General features: G+C 36.4%; 1 long non-coding RNA gene across 1 annotated transcript in view; it reads right to left on the reverse strand.

The window, feature by feature from the left end:
- Positions 1-22,912, reverse strand: part of LOC148107512 (uncharacterized) — a 46,494-nt gene extending 23,582 nt beyond the window's left edge. The window contains exon 1 of the long non-coding RNA XR_015722261.1: positions 1-22,912. This exon is cut by the window's left edge and continues 16,283 nt beyond it. This is a non-coding gene — a long non-coding RNA (uncharacterized LOC148107512).
- Positions 22,913-23,839: the final 927 nt, after the last annotated feature.

Consider the following 23,839-nt stretch of genomic DNA (forward strand, 5'->3'; position numbering starts at 1 on the left):
GTTCTTGTAACTGCTATATTGGAAAATTTTTTAAAAAGATGTTTTATCTATGAAACACTAATAGAATGCTAATGTTTAAAAGGAGGGATATTCAAACCACAAAAAAATAGGTTTTGAAAAATCAGACTAAAAGGGCACAAGAAAATCAGAAGTATAGAAAATAAACAAAAATAACATGGCAATAATCAAAATGGTAATAATATGGAAAGATTAAAAAACTCAACATGTGTCAGAAGAGTCAAAATTTTTCGAATGAATAAGACAATTTTTCAGAACTGAAGGGCTTAAGTTTCCAAATGAACAAACCCAGCACATTGAAAAAGACCCATATCAATAAACATTATCATTAAAATTGACAAAACCAGCATAAAGATAACTTAAACACTTTCAGAAAGAGAAAAAAGTATTTCACATTTAAATACTTTACACCAGAAACAACTTGTTGTTGTAAAATTGTGAAGTGTAAAGTACAACTTATGACTTCTCAGCAGCAACAGAAGCTTGAAGAAAATGGAGCAAGGTATTCTTTATTTTTCTACATGAATTGTAAATTCTGAGGGAAGAGTTAAAGCTTTCCAGTAGGATTTTCATATTGTCAGTTTCTCTTTATACACCTAACAGTTTTGCCTTGGCTATTTTTTTTGCTATATAACATTTTATCTGTGTTTCTTCATGGTTTATTGTACCTTTTTTCCAATATGTACTCTTTCTGTGCCTTTTTAATCATCATATATTGAATTCTGCTTTAATACTAGTAAGGTCACCTCTAGTCTGTATTTTTGTACATTTATCTTTTAGAGCTTTTGCTACATTATGAGTTTCAACGGTCTGGTTATTTCATTTCAGAAATGTGTCTTATAAATATCAAGGATATTTAAATATATTTGACCATATATTTTTCTATCAATATCAAAATTAAAGTGTCCATGATCTTGCACATGCTTTTCCCAACTCTTACCTTAAAAATGGCAAGAACTTTAAATTTCATTATAAAGTGTTTCCATTATTTTCAATTAAAAAAATAAGCATGCTCTGGCAAACAGGATAGGGGTTAAGATGGTGGAGGAAAAGGATGACCCTAAGCTTGCCTCCTTCCTTGAACACAGCTAGATAAATACCAGATCATCCTGAACACCCAAAAAATTGATCCGAGCACTGAAAGAACAAAGCTGCATGTCTACAAGCAGAAAAACAACCACCTTGAGGAAATGCTAAGAGTTGATTTGGGGAAGAAAAGAACCGCAGGCATTGCAGAGGGGAAGGATCCCAGAACATGAAGAGAGAAGAGAGGAGAGAAAGAGAGTTAAAGAGAGAGAGAGAGGGAAAGAAAACAGTGAAAACACACATAGGGGATTGCACAGGAAAAAAATCTTCCCCAAAACCATTGTGAAAAAGGAGAGGGCTTAAATATTGCAAGTTGGTTTTGGGTTTTGTTGTTGTTGTTGTTTTCGTTTTTGTTTGTTTGTTTGTTTTATAAACAGCAGAGCATGGAGTCTGAAGTTTAGGAAGTCAGCCCCATCACCAGGGTCATGCCTGGCAAGCTGATCAGTGCTCCAGTGGGGAAGGAAGGCAGAGACCCTGGAATGGGCAGAGTGGTCAGAGGATCCGCTGGACTGCAGGGTGAGAAATAATTTTCCTGCTTGGAGTGCACTTGGTAGAGCTGAAGTGGCCTCTCCAGGGGCAAAAGATCCAGCGGGTGCCAATGAGCTGCCCTGTTTACCAGCATAAGAGCAAGGATAACAGCTGAGGGCAGCAAACCTTGACGTCAGCTTTATGCTGCAATTTAGCATAAACTCCAAACTGCTGTGTGGTCACGTGACTATTTTCTGGGACAAGCTGACATCAGCCTCAGTGCAGTGAGACCTTCCCCCGGAGGATCAGCACACCGAACCAGGGCGTCTCTGAAGTTTAGAGTTTTGAAACACAGCCATACCTTAGATAAAACACAGCTGAGCTGGAACACAGACAGGGTGAAGGCAGGGATATGATGGAAGCTAAGGGCACAGGAAGGGTGATTGCTTGTCTGTGAGGGCTTCCTGAAGAGTGGCTGGCATGAACTTCCCATTCCAGAAGCAAGAGAGTATTTGGACGCCATTTTCACCACCCACCCACCTGCAAGGATCTACCTCAGTGAGCTAAATAGTGCCACCAAGTGGAGACTGGAGCTGCTACACCAAGCCTTGCCCTGCTGTACCACGCAGGCTCATCTCCACTAGGGCAAGTCCACCTGAGAATCAGAGCAGCAGGCCCCTCCTCCGGAAGACCAGCACAAGTGCTTTGCATGCGACAAGTCTACTGATCATGGAGTGCTGCAAAACTTCAGCCCTAGGGGAGACAGGATCTAGCTTCCTTTATATTCTTATTTTTTTATTAAAAATTTTTTTTAAATTTATTTTTATTTATTCTTTAATTTATATATTTTACCTTTATTGTTTGAATCTAGCTTCTTTTAACAAGCAGACCAAAACACACCCAGGATCTAGGATTTTCTTTTTGTTTTTGTTTTCTGGACAAAATGACAAGACAAAGGGGTTCACCCCAAAAGAAAGAAAAGAAAGTAGAAATAATGGCCAGGGATTTAATCAACACAGATATAATGAAGACGTCTAAACTAGAATTTAAAACAACAATTTTAAGGATACTAATAGGGCTTGTAAAAAGCATGGAAGACACTAGAGAATCCCTGACTGTAGAGATAAAAGAACTAAAAGCCAGTGAGGCCAAAATTAAAAACACTATAGATGAGATGGAAACCCAAATGGATGCCCTAACAACAAGGAAGAATGAAGCAGAGGAATGATATAGAAGATAAAATTATGGAAAATAATAAAGGTGAAAAGAGGAGGGAAAGAAAGGTATTGGATCATGTAGGTAGACTCAGGGAACTCAGTGACTTCTTAAAATGTAATAACATTCATATCATAGGAGGCCCAGAAGATGAAGAAAGAGAAAAAGGAATGGAAGGTTTATATGAGCAAATTATAGCTGAAAAGTTCCCTAATCTGGGGAAGAACATAGAGATCGAAATCCCAGAAGCACGTGTAACTCCCACTAAATTCAACAAAAGCTGGCCATCGCCAAGATATATCATAGTCAAATTCACAAAGTACACAGACAAGGGAAGAATCCTAAAAGCAGCAAGGGGGAAAAAGTTCTCAACCTACAAGGAAAGACAGATCAGATTTGTAGCAGATCTAGCCACAGAAACTTGGCAGGCCAGAAGAGAATAGCGAGATGTATTCGACATACTGAATGGGAAAAATATGCAGCCAAGGATACTTTATCCAGCAAGGCTGTCATTCAGAACAGAAGGAGCGATAGAGTTTCCCAGACAAACAAAAACTAAGGAGTTTATGACCATTAAACCAGCCCTGCAAGAAATATTAAAGAGGTCTGTCTGAGTGAAGTTAAAAAAAACTACCCAAAGCAACAAAAATTAGAATGGAACAGAGAACATCACAAGAAATGCTAACTTTACAGGTAACACAGTGGCATTAAATTCATACCTTTCAATAATCACTCTAAATGTAAATGGACTAAGTGCTCCAATCAAAAGATATAGGGTTTCAGAATGGATTAAAAAAAAAAAAAAACAATACTCATCTATATGCTGCATTCAAGAGACTCATTTTAGACCTAAAGACACATGCAGATTGAAAGTGAGGGGATGAAGAACCATCTAGCATGCTAATGGATGTCAAAAGAAAGCCAAAGTAGCCATACTTCTATCAGACAAATTAGATTTTAAAACAAAGACTGTAACAAGAGTCGAAGAAGGTCAGTATATCATAGTTAAGGGGTCTATCCATCAAGAAGATCTAACAATTGTAAATATTTATGCCCCCGACTTGGGAGCAACCAAATATATAAATCAATTAATAACAAACATAAAGAAACTCACTGATAACAGTACAATAACAGCAGGGGACTTTAACACCCCACTCACAGCAATGGACAGATCACCTAAGCAGAAAATCAATAAGGAAACTATGGCTTTGAATGACACACTGGACCAGATGGACTTAACAGAAATATTCAGAACATTTCATTCTAGAGCAGTAGAATACACATTATTTTTGAGTACATGTGGAACTATCTCCAGAATAGATCACATACTGGGTCACAGATAAACCCACAACAAGTACAAAAAGATCGAGATCATACCATCCATGTTTTCAGACCACAATGCTATCAAGCTTGAAGTCAACCACAAGAAAAAATTTGGAAAGACCACAACACATGGAGTTTAAAGAACATCCCACTAAAAGAATGAATGGGTTAACCAGGAAATTAAAGAAGAAATATAAAAGTACATGGAAGCAAATGAGAATGAAAACACGACAGTCCAAAACATTTGGGATGCAGCAAAGACAGTCCTAAAAGGGAAGTATATTGCAATATAGGCCTAACTCAAGAAGCAAGAGAAGTCTCAAATACACAACCTAACCTTACACCTAAAGGAGCTAGAAAAGGAAGAGCAAATAAAGATTTGCCAGCAGAAGAGGGGAAATAATAAAGATTAGGGCAGAAATTAACAATATACAAACAACAACAACAACAAAAACAGTAGGACAGATCAGTGAAACTAAGAGCTGGTTCTTTGAAAGAATTAATAAGTCAAACTTATCAGAAAGGACCTAAATAAGTAAAATCATGAATGAAAGAGGAGAGATCACAACCAACACTGCAAAAATACAAATAATTATAAGAGAATATGATGAAAAATTATGTGCCAATGAACTGGGCAATCTGGAAGAAATGGAAACATTCCTAGAAACATACAAACTGCCAAAGCTGAAACAGGAAGAAATAGAAAATTTGAACAGACGCATAACCAGCAAAGAAACTGAATCCCTAATCAAAAATCACCCAACAAAAAAAGGTCCAGGGCAAGTTGGTTTCCCAGAGGAATCTACCAGACATTTAAAGAAGAGTTGATACCTACTCTTCTCAAATTGTTCAAAAAAATAGAAATGGAAGAAAAACTTAAATTCCTTCTACAAGGCCAGCATTACCTTGATTCCAAAACCAAAGACTCCACTAAAAAAGGTAATTACAGGCCAATATCCCTGATGAACATGGATACAAAAATTCTTAATAAGGTAGGAACAAATCAAATCCAACAGTGCATTAAAAGAATGATTCACCACAATCAGATGGGATTTATTCCTGGGCTGCAGGCGTGGTTCAGTATTTCTAAATCAATCAACATAATACACCACATTAATAAAAGAAAGGACAAGAACCATATGATCCTCTTGACAGATACAGAAAAAGCATTTGACAAATTCAGCATCCATTCTTGATAAAAACTCAACAAAGTAGGGATAGATGGAACATACCCTGACACCATAAAGGCCATATATGAAAGACCGACAGTGGATATCATCCTCATTGGGGAAAAACAGAGCGTTTCCTCTATGGTCAGGAATAAGACAGGGATGTCCACTCTCCTCATTACTATTCAACATAGTATTGGAAGTCCTAGCCACAGCAATCAGATAAGAAAAAGAAACATTGTATTGGGAACTGTGTTTGGAGGGTGTGACAATTCTTGCGAAGGAGCTGCTGTTAGCAGTTTAAAGGACGGGTGATAATTACTGGAGCCACGGCAGTTAGAGTGGGGTTTGAGGAAATGACTAATTGAAAAAGACGCCCAAGGCTGTAGAGGCTGGGGCTTTGATTTGGGATCACTGAAGGATGATAATGATACTAGTTAAACTGGACGTGAAAGAGAAAGAAAAGCTGGCTACATATTGATTTGAAGCATCTCAGGAACAGAACTCAACGTCAGAGTTACAAACTGAGACTAGTAATGACTCAGTCTTAAAGTAAAACTTTCTCCTAATCCTGCCTTGACTTAATAGCTGGATTCTGTACTTAGCCTTTTACATAACTTGTCCTGTTACCAAGTACCCACCTGTAAAATCAGTTTCTCTCATTTATCTCCAGTTCCAAGGACGGAGATGCTTTCTCTACTGCCCACAGTCCATTGAAATGTGTCTGCTTCTTGTTACTCCCTTAATCCTAACTCCTCGTTTCTATGTATCTCTTATCTCCCATCTGAAATCAGTTAAAATTCTGAGATGAAGGCCATGGAAACCAACTCTGGCTAACTTATTCAGTAAAATAATAGTAGGTGCCACAAAGACCCCATAGGAAAGTTAGAAATCCAGATTTAAACAAGCGTCAGACCCAAAGGAAGGATAGACTATGAGAAACACAACCTAAGGCCAAGAAAAAGGGTTAAGACGCAGCTGCCGGTCTTGCTACCATGATACTGCAGGACTTTTCAGGCCACCAAAGCAGATACTTGAAACTACCACTCCAGACATTTGATGCCACGACTGCTACCGTGAATAATATCTAAACTGACTAGCACTGTTTTCTCCAGGTTCAAACTCCTTGTCAGGCGTGTTCTCTGGCTGTACTTAGGGTAAGGACAAGGACTTGCTCATGTATTTGATGTCAAGTATGGAAACAGAGATTGTCACCCCTCTTGGCTTCTCTAGTGAGGGGAAGGCATTGTGTCTTATGAAATTATCCAATACATATTTATTGAGGATGTACTGTGGGTCAATTCTAGGCACTGGGATACAGTAATATACAAAACAAGCAGATATTCTTGCTCTCATGGACTTGTAGGGTAAAGGTACAAGAAAGTTTCTGGCACGCCTTTGCATGATTTTTCCCCCCCAATCTTTATGAACTAGTTTCACAAAGATCCAAACTCTAGACAAATGATTGACTGATTTTCCAAAATTTATGTTTCCTAAAGAATTTAGGTCAGCTGCGGGGTTGGAGATAATCTCTAATAATAGATGTGTCCTAAAACTTTGAAAAGACAGCTATACCTCCATTTCCTTTTACAGCTCTGCACTTCAACAAGCTTAGCCCCCTCACCTCCTACTTCATGTCTCCCCCCAGTCTCATGCTTCTGTTTAACTCGTACAACACAATGAAAATTTGTACCATCCAGGGCTGTGCCTCTTAGATCTGTAACAATTTTTTGGTTCTAAGTGTACTTGCATAGGCAAATCCTCAAATATTATACAAACAACTAATCCTTATCTATATAGCTTCAAATCTAGACCTTTCCATAGGACGAACTCCCACCAGCAACCATCTCTCACCCAATCTCTCAGCAGGAGATAGGGGAGAGAAATGCAACTGGCTTATTAGTTAATTCAGAACACCTCAGATATAAGGGATAAAGACCTGAAATATTTTATGCAACTGTTTCTAACCCCAACCCCTTGAAGCCCAAATGGGGGAAGCTGAAGAGTTTAATACTGAAGTCTACAATTATCAATGAAATATCCTACAGAAACAATGTGATGAATAGGGTCAAACATGAATTAAATCATAGCAATGATATTTCAGGTACCTAAGGGTTAGACAGCTTCACTGGGCTGGGCAACTAACCAGCATGTATGTCTTGTCTACCTGGGAGAAAGTATTTCAACTTTGAAACAATTCAATTTACAAATGAATTTTGGAAAGGCAGTGTTTTACAATCGATCATTTTTGTTTGTTTCAAAACTGGTTTTATAGAAGTTCCTACCCTTATCACCATTTCTTTTAGATTTGAAGATTCATGGGCTCTATGGAGGCAAAGATTGAAAAAATACATAACCAAAACTGTTATAATGCTTTTATTAGTATCTGCACCCCTTAGTTCCTCACAGTGAAGAAGGACTTGACTTCCAAAACCTTCAGAAGGAGAAAACAAGCATTTCCCAGGTCTAGATGTCAAAATGACAGCAGAGGCTGCAACTGTGACTCAACCACCGCACTGAACAAAATATCAGTCTCCTAGGAAACCTACGTGAACCAGAATTGTAGCACTCTTTAACTGCCGGAGATGTTTTCATACAACGCACAAATTATCACCTTGTGGAAAATTTCACTTTGAAAATCTTTACTAACTACTAAGAAAGAAGGTGAAATGTAAAGCTAATTCACTGATTTACTCAACAAATAATCATAGAGAGCCAACTCCAGGCTCGAAATTGTTCTGCTAGCTGGACGTACAGCCCTAAAATATTTGATAAAGCCCTTGCTTCTCTAGAGCTGACAATCTTACTTACGGGAGAGTGTCAATTAAAGGAAAAATTATATAGATTATAATGTCATATATTTTAGTCTGTGGCAGGGGGAAATAGAGCAGATTTCAAGGATACGGAGCCATGGTTCGGGGTGCTACGTTAAATAAGATGGACACAGAAGGGGGCTCAGAGGAAATGAAACTGCAGCAGAGACTCGGGCGATGAAGGAGGAAGGCTTGCAAGGGAGCAAGCCAAGTACATATGTCAGGGGAACAAGGAACAGGGCATGTGAACGCTTTACGGCAGCCACATGTTTGGTGGGTGTGACACTGGGAGGTGTTGAGAGCCCGCTGATATCACTGTAGTCGAGTGAGAGCGTGAACAGGAAGGAGGCAGAAGCTTCAGCTGGAAAAGAAACAAGGCCAGGCCATTCCAGGATGTGTAGGCCACAGTAAGGACTTGGGATATATTCTAAAGCGAGACGGGAATTGAGGCAGGGAAATTTTAATCGGTGTGGGTAAGCAGTAACTTTATTTTAAAATGGGCTATTCTGATGAATCTGTGCAGGAATGTGAAAAATCCCTTAAGATAAAGGAATAGGATACATATTATATGATACCATTTATATGTGGAATCTAAAGCAGAAAGTAGAGGGTGGTTACCCGAAGCTGGGGGTGGTGAGGGAATTAGGGAAATATGGGTCAAAGGAACAAACTGGACATTAGAAGATGAGTAAATTCTGGAGATCTGATGTACGGGGTTGAGATTACAGTCGACAAAACTGCATTATATACTTCAGTGTTGCTAAGAGACCATCTTAAATGTTCTCACCACACAAAAAAAGTAACAATTATATGACATGATGAAAGTATTAGCTAAGGCTAGGGTAGTCATCATATTATAATATATAAATGTATAAAAAATCTATAAATCTATACAATGTTATGAGTCAAGCATATGTCACTTAAAAAAAGATGCAAGAAAATGCTCATAGAACAATTTTATTCCTGGCATATTAAGTGAGTTATCTTTATTTCTGATTATTTAGTTAATTTTGTTGGTCTCCTGTCTTATAGATTTTTGACAGGAGAGATCCTACAGCTTTCATGATAGTCCATTGATTCTAACAATATCGGGTTTTTTTTTTCAAACTGCCACTGATGTTATTATTTTCTACCCTTCCAAAATCCTCACATTCAAACTCGAGTTCTGATTATATTTTAAGTAAGCATAGCAGAAAAAAATAATCAAAAAATGCTGTTGTGTGAAAACAGAACAGGGTTGTTGTTTGTCAGGTGGTATCACTCGAACTCTTGCTAGTTCAGCAACCGGGAGGGACTTTCAGGCCTGACTCATTGACATTAATGAGTCCTTGGCATTCGCTGTGCACAGTGGCCACAGCGACTGGCAGACGTGACCACATGACCTCAGTCAGGCCATTTGAAGTATTTCTCATGTCTGTGGGAAGCTGAGAGAAAGAATGCTCTCTCTTCCCACGGAACAAGAAGGGTGAGTTTGTATGGCTAGACTTGCTGCAATAAGTCAGAGCTCCCTGAGAAAAGAACAAACCAGGAGAAGTGGAAATAAAACACTCGAAGAGAGAAACCAGAATTTGGTGTTAGGACTTCAAACTTTGACTCAAATTTCACCTGAAGCCAGTCTTTCTCTTAATTTCTCCCTTGATGTGAGCCATAAAATTAATCTTAAGTTAGAGTGGGCTTGGTTTTCTATCACTTGAAACTAAAAATGTGGTAATGGATATATATTGAGTTCAAACAATCTTGAAATGTGTATGCTAATGAATTACAATAATATAGAACACTAGATAATAGAATTTGATTCTCCTAAACAGTGGGCAACACATCTTCTCTCCTAGCAAATGGAGAGTTATATGTTAACATATATAAGATAAAATTAGCAAGCTCTACCAAAGCCCACAGAGAAATAGGCATAGAGGTCTGGACTTCGGGTAGAGTGCTGGGACCTGACCTGGACAGCAGGGAATGGAGTGGATACGGGTTTCAGAGCACAGAACCAAGGGGAAAGCTGAATGTCAGAGCCAAGTAGATGGTTCAACAGTAGCTTCAAGTCACAGAGAGAGGCCAGTTACTAAGTCGAATACAAGCAAGAGGCAAAAGATCACAAGGATACCCAAACATGAAGAAGGTTCGAAGTGGATATTAAAAAGGCCAGACTTGAAGGGGGTGTCTCCTAATCTAGGAATTAGCTGCAGGGCTCTTTATAGGTCACCTCTGAAGTCAGCATAGGTAGAGAGGGAATCACTGAAGGCACTGAACAGACACAAATATGCTTGACAAAATAAAATATTCAGTTATGTATCCAGGCCAAGTAAAATATTCAGAATTCAGTAGACCTTCAAATCCCCGAGGCAACATTACTTTGAAAGGAGGAATATCTTCATGTAGAAAAACACTCCCTATTGATGAAATGGTAATTCTCTATGACCTGCAGCCGAATCACCGGAAGCAATCAAACTACAAGATGAAAGTTGTATTTCTCTGCTTCTCTCCTACCCACCCACCCCCTCCTAACATAAAATGTGTTTGGCATTGACTGCTTCACAATCAAAAATAAAGACATGACTTAAATTTATTGTAATTGTATGTGTGATTAAGGAAAGAGGGAGTACTTGAAAAGTATTGCTGCATAGACAGAACATGGAGAGTACACTTGCCCCACAGCTACAGGTCAAAGTGAGTCCCAGACAAAATTGTGAGATCCAAGTTCTTACCCAAGCAGTTCTTACAGTCTATCCCAGACAGCAGCAGCAGCAGCACCTATGAACTTGTTAGGTGGACCTACAGAAACAGAAACTGCAGGGAGGGGCCTCAGCACTCTGTGGTTTAACGAGACCCTCAGATGCTTCTGATTTATACTCAAGTGTACGACCTGCTGCCTTAGCCCAGCCTCCTCTCCATTGGAGTCACCGAAGCCTTCTCTCTGACAACTCAACCATAATCATTTTCTGAGCACATACTGATCACAGAAAAAAAGAGAAAAGCTTCTTGCTATTATAGCAAATGCCCTCAAGCATTTAGAAATGCAAAAAAAAAAAAACCATTAACAAATTAAAAAAGAAAAAGATGGAAGAAAAAAAAATTGTTTTTCTTTTTTCCCCGGGTATATTTTTTCTTCCTGAAAATCAATTGTTACTGATGGCCAACCACAAAAGCGTTTTTGCAGTGTGGTTGCTACGGATGACTACATTATGTGAGGATTCAAATATACATTTGTTAACATTTTTTATTTGTTTTCAATTTTCAGCAGAAATCTATTTGAAGTATGTATTAGCAATTTACACTAGGAAGTGAATAGTAACTATACTGAAACCACAATACTAATCATACATAGAGTCTTCATATTGAGAGGGATATTATTGGTTGCGGATTTTAATCTTTACCAGAGCAGAAAACTCTTTTTCTAGTATCCATAGTAAGTGATCCAAAGTGCCTCTGGTTGAATATTTATAGGGAGAAGAGACAGTTGCAGTAAGACTCAGACTAAGACTCAACAATGATGAGAAACTTTTCAACTTGAACTGAGAAAGCTACCTTGATACACTATTTTGTTGATAATCACCCCTATTTTAGGCTCTCAAAGCCTGGTAGCAAGTGGAATTTGCTACAACGTGATATTAAAAGAAGGATCCTGCTTGCATATATCCCATTGTTTATTCATTTACTTTCATGTAATTTAGCCGCAAATGGTCAGACATTTTGGGTCTATATGTAGCTACTTGAGGGTTCCTAGCGTTTTGAAAGCTCTAATGAATCTCTCGATATTCTCTTGCTTGAAACATTAGTTTAGCACAGCAGCCAGAGAGCCTCATTAAATATGGGATATTAGTCATATATGAAATTTCCAGATAAATAAAAATTTCGCTATCATGAGAATAACACTAAAAAATGTGTAGTGCAAATTTTCACAGGTGGAAATGAGCAGACTTCTTATAAAAACCTTTGGTGTACAGAGCTGATCTTGGGAGGAGAGAAGGACCAATTTGCTTAAGGCATTTTGGAAGAGAAAAATTCAAGACCTTGAGTCATGTTCTATTAAGATTCAATATCAGTGAGAGCTGAATTCATTCATTCACTCATTCATTCATTCATCCATCCATCCATCCATCCATCCATCCATCCATCCAACCACACATACATCCAATTCATTCATTCAGTCATTTAGCCATTCATCTATTAAGGACCAAGCACAGATCTAGGTGTTAGGGACACAGCAGTAAGGAATGTTCCTGCTCTCAGCTCCTGGCCAAGTCTGCTGTCAGAGAAGAACTCCAACAAGGTACTTGAATGGCAGCATCTGACACGCTAAAGACCAAAGTACATAGTAGGAGAGATTAGATTAGAACACCAGCATCCCTGGTGTGGCGGCTGGGTTTTGTGGAGCAATAACTGAGCATGGGAGTATGAATAGAAAGAATCTTATTTTTGGTACTCATTGTGAAACATCACTATGGTGCTGGCAGGGGCGTAGACCAGCAGGAATATCCTGCTGCTATGGAGAAACATCATCCCACATCCTAAGCCATCCATCAGCTCCCATGCTGTTTGAAAAAAGGGAACTGATGGCAACAATGGATCAATTATTTCTGTCTGCTTAGTGTCTGAACATAGTACTAACCTCCTTCTGATGGAATAAGCTGGAATTTTTTAACAATGGGAGTCAATGGGCAGATGTTTCAAGAGAGAAATAGTAGATTCACTGCTAATAAATAAGTAAAGTATTGAATGGCTAACTGAAAAAAAATCAAGTGGTTATATATGTAGAAAAGCAGATGAATTGGTAAGGTTGATCACGGAGGTGATTACTACAGCGATGCCTGAGTGTATGTCACTGTGCTATGAGCTACGTATGCATCATATTCGACCCTCCCACGAATTTGGCATGATAGATCATACATCTCTTTAATTGATAACTTATGCAATATCACACGTCTAATAGAAAATAAATAATATTATAACTACTGTGGGTATATATTAACAGCTCAGGGCTTCCTATTATTAAGTCAGGAGGTTTTTATCGCAAATAGGCTGCCATATTAAATAGCTAGCTAAAAGAAATTAGTCTTTTTTCAGTGACTTGGGTCTTCATTATGAAGCTATTAATATTATAATAGTATAATATTACTATATTGTGTTCCCATGCTTAAAACAATTTGAAATTCTTTATGTTAATGGGCAGAAGATATAAGGCTCCACTCCCAAAAAAGTTTCTCCTATTTTTGTGTCTTAACCAGGAATCTGCAGGAAGCTGAACAGACCAAGGTAATCCACCATTTGCATAATGTCCATCTTTGGTTCCACCACATTCTACATTTCTCCTTATCGGTAACATTCACTGCTCTCTGGAGAAGGAACTTAATTTTTCCCTAGTATTTTTGATGAACGGCTGCTCGAGTCCAGGAGGATATACATAAAATTAAAATATAAAGTAGGGAAAGCTTGGAATATTGGAAGACCTTTATAATCCAGAAGACTCCTTGATATGCTCTAGCCCTGAAACGTCTAGGGTCCTAAAATGATAACATTAGAAGCTTCTCTTATGACTTTTTGTCCTGGTGAATCTACTGAAATCTTAAGATATTATTTTTGCTGAAAATTGTAAATAACACAGAAAATATTTTTTTATTATGTTAAGTTAGCCACCGTACAGTACATCATTAGTTTTTGATGTAGTGTTCGATGATTCATTAGTTGCCTATGACACCCAGTACTCATCACAATACGTGCCCTCCTTAATACCCATCACCCAGCTACTCCATGCCCCCAGCTCCCTCGCCTCTGAAACCCTGTTTGTTTTCCAGAGTCCACAGTCTCTCATGGTTTTTCTCCCTCTCTGATTTCCCCCTTTCAATTTTCCCTTCACTCCCCTATTGTCCTCTGTGCTATTCCTTATGTTCCCCATATGAATGAAACCATATGATAATTGTCTTTCTATGCTTGACTTCTTTCACTTAGCATAATCCCCTCCCGTTCCATCCATGTTGATGCAAATGGTGGGTAATCATCCTTTCTGATGACTTAGTAATATTCCATTGTATATATGGACCACATCTTCTTTATCCATTCATCTGTTAAAGGACATCTCAGCTCCTTCCACAGTTTGGCTATTGTGGACACTGTGGCTACGAACATTGGGGTGCATGTGCCCCTTCTTTTCACTACATCTGTATCTTTGGGATAAATAACTAGTAGTGCAATTGCTGGGTAGAGTAGCTCTATTTTAAAATTTTTGAGGAAATTCCATACTGTTTTCCAAAGAGGCTGTACTAGCTTGCCTTCCCACTAACAGTGTAAGAGGGCTCCCCTTTCTCCACATCCTCACCAACATTTGTTGTTTCCTGTCTTTTTAATTTTTGCCATTCTAACTGGTGAAAGGTGGTATCTCAATGTGGTTTTTATACAGAAAGGGAATTGTGTAAAATTCTTTGTGAAAGATTATTTCCTTGACTTAATCTCGAAACAGAATTGTATCTCTTCTTATATAATAGCTGGAGATCGTTAGGATAACAAGGTCCAAAAGTCTAAAATTTAGAGGTACTTCATTCAGTTCCTACTCTAACCCTAAATGGTCATTACTATGGAAAGGATACTGGCAAAGTTACAAAATAAAAACAAAAACACAACAACAACAAAAAACCCCATCATTCTCCAACTTTCGTGCTAGAGGGTATTTTTGAATACATTATAACTCTTGATAACTCTTTTTGCCAATATGATCAGACATTCCTGCATCTGTCTGTATTCTCTTGTACAAGTGCCTTCTTATCTCAATTCAGCCTTCACTCCCACCCAATAAGTCAATGACTTCATATAATGTGGGATTCTAGTTCAAAATATTTTAAGCGAGACCCTCAAACAACTTCATATTTTATCTGCAAAATAAACTTTATGGGCTATATGACAGCTATTTCTTTAGTTTTTTTTATTTACTTCTGAGAATACAAATGGACAGTGGTTGAGAATTTTCTAAATTCCAGCCACCAGCTAGATAGATGGTAGTATAAGCTGTATCATAATACTTCACATCAATTGTTATTCCAGACTGTAAACAAGGGACTGCTAAACTAGACCACTAGATCTAAACTAGATCAAATACTGACATCCTTATAAGTAACCTGTATGTCTATAAATTCCAAGAAGACTCAGGCTGGCTGGTCTAATTAAAATATATTACGTTAGGATTTTAGAGGGCTTCAGCTAAATTTTATAAAAATGTTCTGCAACAAGTATAATTTAAAACAGCACATACACATGCAATGACAACTAATATATATTTCATTCTTTCCATAAATGTTGAAAACCGAGTATGTATCAGGCATTGTCTGTGGTTCTGAGGGTATTGAATCAACAAGAAAGACAATGTTCTTGATCTCAAGAAATTTACATTCTTGTGGGAGGAAAATCCAATAAAAATAAATTGATTTTACAAATTTAGGGTATGATGAAATCTACAAAGGAAATAAAAACGGATATCAGTATAGAGGGGGACTGAACCTGAGAGTAAGAGCCTTCTATGAATAGAAATGTCAGAGAAGGTTTCTCTCAGGAAGTACACTTTAGCTAAGATGTGATTAAATTTTAAACTTCAAATATTAAGCTAGCATTTGATGTAAACTAAAAATATTTTTGCATAAAAAAGTTTAGAAAGAAATGAAACACAAGTGAGAGTGGTGAAACTCAAAGGAAATAAAGGTAATACTTGTGTTATGTAATAGTGAAATTTCAGCATTTGTTTTTTAAAGCAGACTTGATTGTATTGATAAACATTCACTGGATGTGACTGAAAGCTCTAGTGAGTAAGTTATTACAGGAAGATACACTCTGTGCACATTAAAATGATGGAAGGGAGATAAAAAGCAGGAGTCTTATTAAAAACCACCTATCTGTATTTTTGCTCAGGATGACCCATATTTTCTGTTCAAATCACCTCCACATAGGAAAATAGGATTTGTCATGCTGGATTAGAGCATTGCCCTATTACATGTGCAGTGGTGATTCCAGCAAGAGTCAAATAGCTATTGCAGCATATGAAAGTAAAAACTTCTAAAATAGGTTGTCATACTTGCTGTGTTCCCAACAGTAGCCTAAATTCCATATGGAGCTCATTGGACTTCCAGTTTAGATACAAGATATTTAATTCAAGAACTTTCAGACACCTTATTTTATAGAGATCTGTGTAAATGTTCATATAGTCACGTCCTTAAGCTTCCTTTCTCCCCTTGTAAAATAACCTTTCTTTATTTAATGTCTGTACTCGAGTTGAGTGTCATAAAGGTAGGGGAAGCACGAAGGTAAAGAGCTAGAGAGTTCTATGAAGTGTGGTTGAGGCAATGACCATGTTCATCTTTTAGACTGCCCTATAGAGGTTTTCTTTCTCCCTCAAAGAAGAAATCTGTTTTCCAGCTATGTATTTTAATACAAAGGACACACAGTGTGATTTTCTGTGGTCCATGAGCTCATAGAAGTGGCTCCATCATCATTCTTTAGAACTACCCTGGCTGAAATGACACACGGTGGACCCTACTCATATAAAAAGATGGTTAATTATGGATAAAATTTTTTTATGCCTTATTCAGGGATTTTGTCTTGTACCTGTATACAAAGTTATGCTTGCTTTACTTCCATATTTTCTTGCACATTGTAGGCATTCAGTAAACTTTCTTTGTAACAGCCTGTCAAATTTGATTTTTCAGTTGAAAAATTTAGGCCATTTATTAAGAAAACCAATATATTTGATTTTGTTATATCATCTTATATTACACTTTCTATTTTTCTGCTTTTACTATGTAATTTTTCACTCTTATTTGCCTTTTCTATAATTAAATTTATTTGTTTGCCTTTTTACAGGTTTGTAAGTTATAAAATACATTTCCATATGTTCATGTTAATTTGGTATTTTTAATATGTATATTTCAGTCAACAAAATTAAAGTCAGTCAACATGTTTACCTATAATTGAAACAATTCATTAGAAAGTTTAACTACAGTCACCCATACTCTCCTATAGTCTAGTAACTATTATTTTAGGTTTATCTTGTTTAAAATTAACTTCAGAAATTAGATACAATTATTTAATTTATATAGGCACTGTTTGTTTTTATTCATATAGATACCAGTTTTTGCTCACCATTCCTTCCTGCATTATAGGCCTTCCTTCTGGAATCATTTTTATTTTCTCTAAGGTATTTCCTTTAGTAAGAATATGTGGATCACTAGCTCACTTTTGATTTCTGAAAAATCTTAATTTTACTCTCATTTTTAACATATAGTTTCACTCATATAGAACTCAAGTTTTCCAGGTTATGGGGTTTTTCTCTCAGTGTTTTGAAGTTATTATTCATAGTTTTTTGGTTTCTATTATTTTGTTAAAGAGACCACATCAGTCTCATTGCTTCTCCCTTGTAGGTAATTTGTCTTTTCTCTCTGGCAGACTTTAAGATCTTCTCTTTGTGTATGATATTCGGCAGGCTCACTCTGACGTATCTACATTTGAAAATCTCTGTATGTATCTTGTTTGGAATTTCTTGAACTGCCTGCATCTAATTGAATCTTCATTCAGTTCCGGTATTTTCTGAGCCATTATCAGTCTGGATTTTTTTTTTTTTTTTCTGCATCTGCTTCTTCTGGAATTGAGATTAAATAATTATCAATATCTTTCATTCTATTATTAATTTAATTTAATTTCTCTTTTTTAAAGATTTTATTTATTTATTTGTCAGAGAGAGAGATTACAAGCAGGGGGAGCAGCAGACAGAGGGAGAAGTAGGCTCCCTGATGAGCAAGGAGCCCAATGAGGGACTCGATCCCAGGATGCTGGGATCATGACCCAAACCGAAGGCAGCCTCTCAACCCACTGAGCCACCCAGGCACCCCTGTTTTAACCTCTTTTAATATCCCATCTCCTTTTCTCTCTTTTCTATTTTCTTCAGATCTTTCATCCGATTTATTAATACTTTCTTCAATTGTGTCTAACTTATTTTTTAACTAACCTATTCTTTATTATGTCAAAATTATATATTTAATTTTTTGGTTATTTTTCAAAACTGTCAGGTCAATATTGATAATCTTTTATATTTTCATCATATATTTAGCATTTACCTTTATGTCGTTAAATATTATAAACATATTTATTGTCTCTGATTATTTTCTATCTGATAATCACCTAAGTTATCTGATTATTATAAATTATTTGACATTTCTGTTTTAGGTTCTCAGGCATACTTGGTTTCTACTTCTGCCACAGTCCTTTATAACATATTCTGAGCAGCTGCTTGGCTCTACTTGTTTCATTGGTCAATGTATTCCCACTTGCTTTTAATCTTGTAATTAAAAAAAAAAAAACTGTCATTCCATGATGATATTCATCTTATTCTCTTTGCCTTTAGGAGTTTTTTTTCCTCTTGTATATCTATACATTGTTGAGGAGGATAGGAAGAGTGAAAAGGCAAATGTTTTTGCTCAAACGTGAGGTGTTCTTGTTGCATACTATTTAAATTCTTTTTATACTGGATTGATCTGCCTTATCACCTTTGTAAGTGCTTTATATGTTATAAATATGTTAAGTCATCAAATATTATTATGTATCTCATGAGTGTTTGTTATGAACATACATAGCTTCGAAGAATAAGAAAACATTTTCCCCAGATTCTTAGAAATAAAGATTATATTCCATTTTTTCTACTGTATAACACAAATTATTTACTCATCTAGAATTTTGATTCTTTATCTGTTAAAAGAGTTAATCCATATTCTTTTAACTAAATTTTCTCATAAAAAATTAACTTTTGTAAATATTTGAAAAGCTTGTATTATAACCTATTGATGTAGGCATGGGAGGTCATAGATAATTTTTTGGTGGTAGTTTTTCTTTTGTCTTTCATTCTTCAGCATTTCATGCAACATAAGATTTTGCATACATTTTCTTTCCTTCATTCTAAGACTTATTCTCATGAGATTGAATGTTTGCCTAACAGTGAACTTGTCAGAGTAGAAGCTAGACTGCAGTAAATTGAAGGCCGAATAGTGCAAACCATGAGTATAAATAAATCTCCCATGCAATTTGTTAAGGATAGGTGAGAAGAAAAAGAAGTAAGTGGAAGGGGACGTGGAATCAAGCAGGTTACAGTTTTAAATGAAACATACTTGAGCATGTTAAAATGCAGATAGTGATTCACTTTTAGAACAGGCAAGATTGGAGATACAAAAGAAGCTGTGACAACATCTAGAAAAAAGTCCCAGAGAAATTTGAAGAAAATGAGATCTAGAGCACAAACAGAAAGATAAAACTTAGAAGAGGAAATATCTCATTTATTTTAATAAAAATTTAATAGTAATAAATGACCAAAGGGTTGGTCATTGATTGATTGACTGGGATAGCTGAATATTGAAAGAAGCCTATCTCATAACTCAGTGGCTAAATAACTTGCATTTATTTAGTTCATAAATCTGAAAATTTGCTAGGGTTTGGCTGGAATTAAGTTTAAAATCACTTACCAAAAAACACCTGAAAACAATTGGAAATTGAATAACACTTCTAAAGGCGCCATGGATCAAAGATGAAAAAACAAAGAAAATTAGAAATTGTGTCACATGAAATGAAAAAGAAAACTCCAGAGAACAGAAGTGGTGGGATGTATCTAAAACTCTTTAAAAGAAAATATATGTCCCTAAATGCTTATATTAGAAAAGAACAAAGTTCTAAATTATAGATTATGTTTCCATCTTAAGAAATTAGAAATGAAGTACAAATTAAATCCAAGATAGGGAGAAGGAAGGAAATAAAGATGAGTGAAAATAAATTACATAGAAAATAACAATAGAGAAAAATAAATGAAACGCAAATTTGTTTTTTAAAGATTAGTAAAATTTATAAACCTCTGAATAGATTTATCATGAAAAAGAAAACATAATATTAACATATAAGTAATACCAATATCAAGAATGAATAATACTACATGGCCAAAAAGGCCCCAAATATTAAAAGGATAATAAGGAAATACTATGAACAACTTTATGCCAACAAAATTGATGACTTAAATGAAATGTACAAACCTTTAAAAAAACCACAAATTTCCAAAACTGACACTGAAAGAAATAGAACATAGGAATATCCCTATGTTATTGAAGAAATTGGACTATAATTGAAATTCCCCTCAAAAAGAAAAAATGAAAACTGCAAGTCGGGATGGTTTCACTATTAATTCTATTATACATCTAAGAAAGCTATAACAGTCCAAAAAATCTTTCAGAAGACAGAAGAGGACAGAATGCTTTCCAATCTGTTTTATGAGGCCAACTTTACCCCAATACCAAAAGACATCACAAGACAAAATAATCACAAATCAGTATATCTTATTAACCCCCCTTATTGTTATTGTACCATTTTACTGATATGGAAAGTATGGCTTCGAGTAACTTGCCCAGGATCGTATAGCTAGTAATGACAGACTTGGGGCTAGAACTCAGCCAGCCCATGCCTTTAATTACTAAATTTTTGTTTTTTACCTGAAGCTGTGATTTCTAATCCTTATCAGATTCCAGATCTAACACCCTGTAAAATTAGTACCTCTACAAATATCTGGCACCTGATACACTTTGCAGAATAATTGTTTCAATTGGGTATAGAAGTACCTAGGGTTCCCTAAAAACCAGAAGTCTTACCATAAATATATGTATAATTTCCACTATAAATACTAGCATTCTTTATATTGGTTACTAATTTTTAGGCAGGGGAAACAAAAGCAAAAATAAACTATTTTTTATTAGTTTCTGGTAATAAACTTATCAAGGTAAATGACTTCTGCAGAGTGAAGGAAACAATCAACAAAACCAAAAGGCAACCTGTAGAATGGGAGAAGATATTTGCAAATGACATACCTGATAAAGGGTTAATATCCAAATATATAAAGAACTTATAAATTCAACACCTGGGATACCTGGGTGGCTCAGTCAGTTAAGCATTGGCTTTTGGCTCAGGTCATGATCTCAGCAAGGAGCTCGCTTCTCTCTCTCTGCCCCTCCCCCTCACTTGTGCTCTTTCTCTCTCTCCCTCTCTATCTCCCAAATAAATAAATAAAACCTTAAAAAAACTTAACACCCAAAAAATGAATAATCCAATTAAAAATGGGCAAAGACATGAATAGAAATTCTTCCAGAGAAGACATCCACATGGCCAACATACACATGAAAAAATGCTCAACATCACTCATCATCAGGGAATCGGGGAAATACAAATCAAAACTACAATGCTATATCACCTCACGTCTGTCAGAATGGCTAAAATCAGCAACACAAGAAACAACAGGTGTTGGTGGGATGTGGAGAAAGGGGAACTCTCTTTCACTGTTCATGGGAATTCGAACTGGTGCAGCCACTCTGGAAAAGAGTATGGAGGTTCCCCAAAAAGTTAAAAATAGAACTGCCCTATGATCTAGCAATTACACTACTAGGTATTTACCCAAAGAATACAAAAAATACTAATTCAGAGAGATACATGCACCCCGATGTTTATAACAGCATTACCTACAATAGCCAAATTATGGAAACAGCCCAAGTGTCCATAGACTGATGAATGGATAGAGAAGATGTGGTGTATATATGCAATGGAATTTTACTCAGCCATGAAAAAGGAAAATCTTGCCATTTGCAATGACATGGATGGACCTAGAAAGTATTATGCCAAGTGAAATAAGTCAGAAGAAAATGACAAATATGATATAATTTCACTCATATGTGGAATTTAAGAAACAAAACAAATGAACCAAGGGAGAAAACAGAGAGAGGGAGGCAAACCAAGAAGCCGACTCCTAACTATAGAGAACAAACTGATGGTTACCAGAGGGGACGTAGGTGGGTGGGGAGAATGGGTAAAATAGGTGATGGAGATTAAGGAGTGCACTTGTGATGAGCACTGGGTGTTGTATGGAAGCGTCGAATCACTATACTGTACAGCTGAACCCAATACTACGCTGTATGTTAACTAACAGGAATTTAAATAAAAACTAAAAAAACAAAGGAATTGAAAAATCCTGAAGTTTTAAGTGCAAAAACTTTGCCCATTTCTGCAAACTTTTAATAATACTTGCCAAGAACAATAGAAATCAGAGTTGGAGAAAAATTTGAAGAGCAATTAGCTTATCTACTCCATTCAATAAACCCTTCAGGCAATTCTATAACATCATTGTAACTGATACTCCTTCAGAATCCAGGACATACTTATAGCTATGGCAAACACCTAAGTATTCAGTGAAGGGGTAAATTTCTGGTCACCACTCTTACATTTAGAAAAAGTCTCAGCTAAAATAAAGCCTGCTGTCCTGCTGCACTTGCAATTTTTAGGGCTAGGAGACAATTTTCAGTTTGAGTTATGAGTAGAAGGTAGGTACTTTCTAATTGCCATGAACACTGAAGGTACAGATGTCTACTCGTGCTGTGTTTGTAAAGACATCAACATACACTAGGTGCAGACATGCTGGCAAAGAATTTCTACATAGGAAGGACTGTGGAATAGAAATATCTCTGCTATATCCAGGTGTTTGTGGAATATATTATTTCTAATTTCTATGCAAAGTTAAAGCTTCTGACTAGATTACAAAACAGTATTTTAAAAGATAATTTAACAAAAGCTCACTAGCTGAACTTAGTTTTTTTTGATACTCAGTCAAGTGGTTTTCTGTTGTTGTTGTTTTCCCCTAATATCACTGGAAGCAGGCTAGGAGAACCATGCTAGCTGAAGCTGAATTTGTGAGCATACTCCCTAGAAATCACCAGATGAGGAAATGGAGTCTCGCAAATAGGTTGCAAATACAACCTATTCCAGACACACGAAACATTGCATTTAAATTAGTAATTTGAAAACTACAAAGGTTCATTGAATAGCTTGATTTAATTTTTTGTCATTTAATTATTAAAACAATAAAATGTATTCATTTATGTAATAAATATATATTTATTATTATTTATTTATTTGACAGAGAGAGTGAGTGAACACAAGCAGAGGGCTCAGTAGAGGGAGACGGAGAAGCAGACTCTGCTGAGCAGGGAGCCCAAAGCGGGGCTCCATCCCAGGACCCTGGGATCATGACCTGAGCTGAAGGCAGACCCTTAACTATCTGAGCCACCCAGGTGCCCCCATATTAAATATTTTTGAGGACAGTTATATAGAAGCACCTGTAAAAGAATCAAAGATATATAGGACATCTATCCTGGCCCCAAAGAAGTGTACAGAAGAGTAAAAGAGTTGTCAATATATGTCAATTACCATAACCTAAGACAGGATACGATTAGAAGCAATGTACAGCAGGGGAAGGGTCATGATCAATGGTGAGCAGGGAGGCTTTGCTGGGAGAAGTGACATTTACGCTGGGTCTTGTAGGGTAAGCAGATTTCATTAGGCAACAGTCAAAGAGAATCCAGTGAATGGCATTAACAACAAAGAAAAAAAGGATAGCTAGCTTGAAAAAGTGGAGAGCATAAGGCATTTTGGAAGAATAGTTAGCATAATAATGCCTGGACTGCTCTTTCTGAGGTAATAAATACACTTGATAATATAGATATAATATTATATAATGATTTATTAAATATATGACAACTTAAAATTTAATCATATTTTGGCAGGTTTTACTAATTTAAACTAATATCCCGACACAACATTTTTATGAGCAGGGCAATTAAATCTGTACCTGAAAAATATAATTATAATTTTAATTACAAATTTTACTAAAATATGGTGTAGATCACTACTGAGGCTGTGCAT

The sequence above is a fragment of the Ursus americanus genome, chromosome 29 (assembly GCF_024610735.1).
Source record: "Ursus americanus isolate L20-20 chromosome 29, mUrsAme1.1.p, whole genome shotgun sequence".
In the NCBI taxonomy this organism is placed as follows: domain Eukaryota; kingdom Metazoa; phylum Chordata; class Mammalia; order Carnivora; family Ursidae; genus Ursus; species Ursus americanus.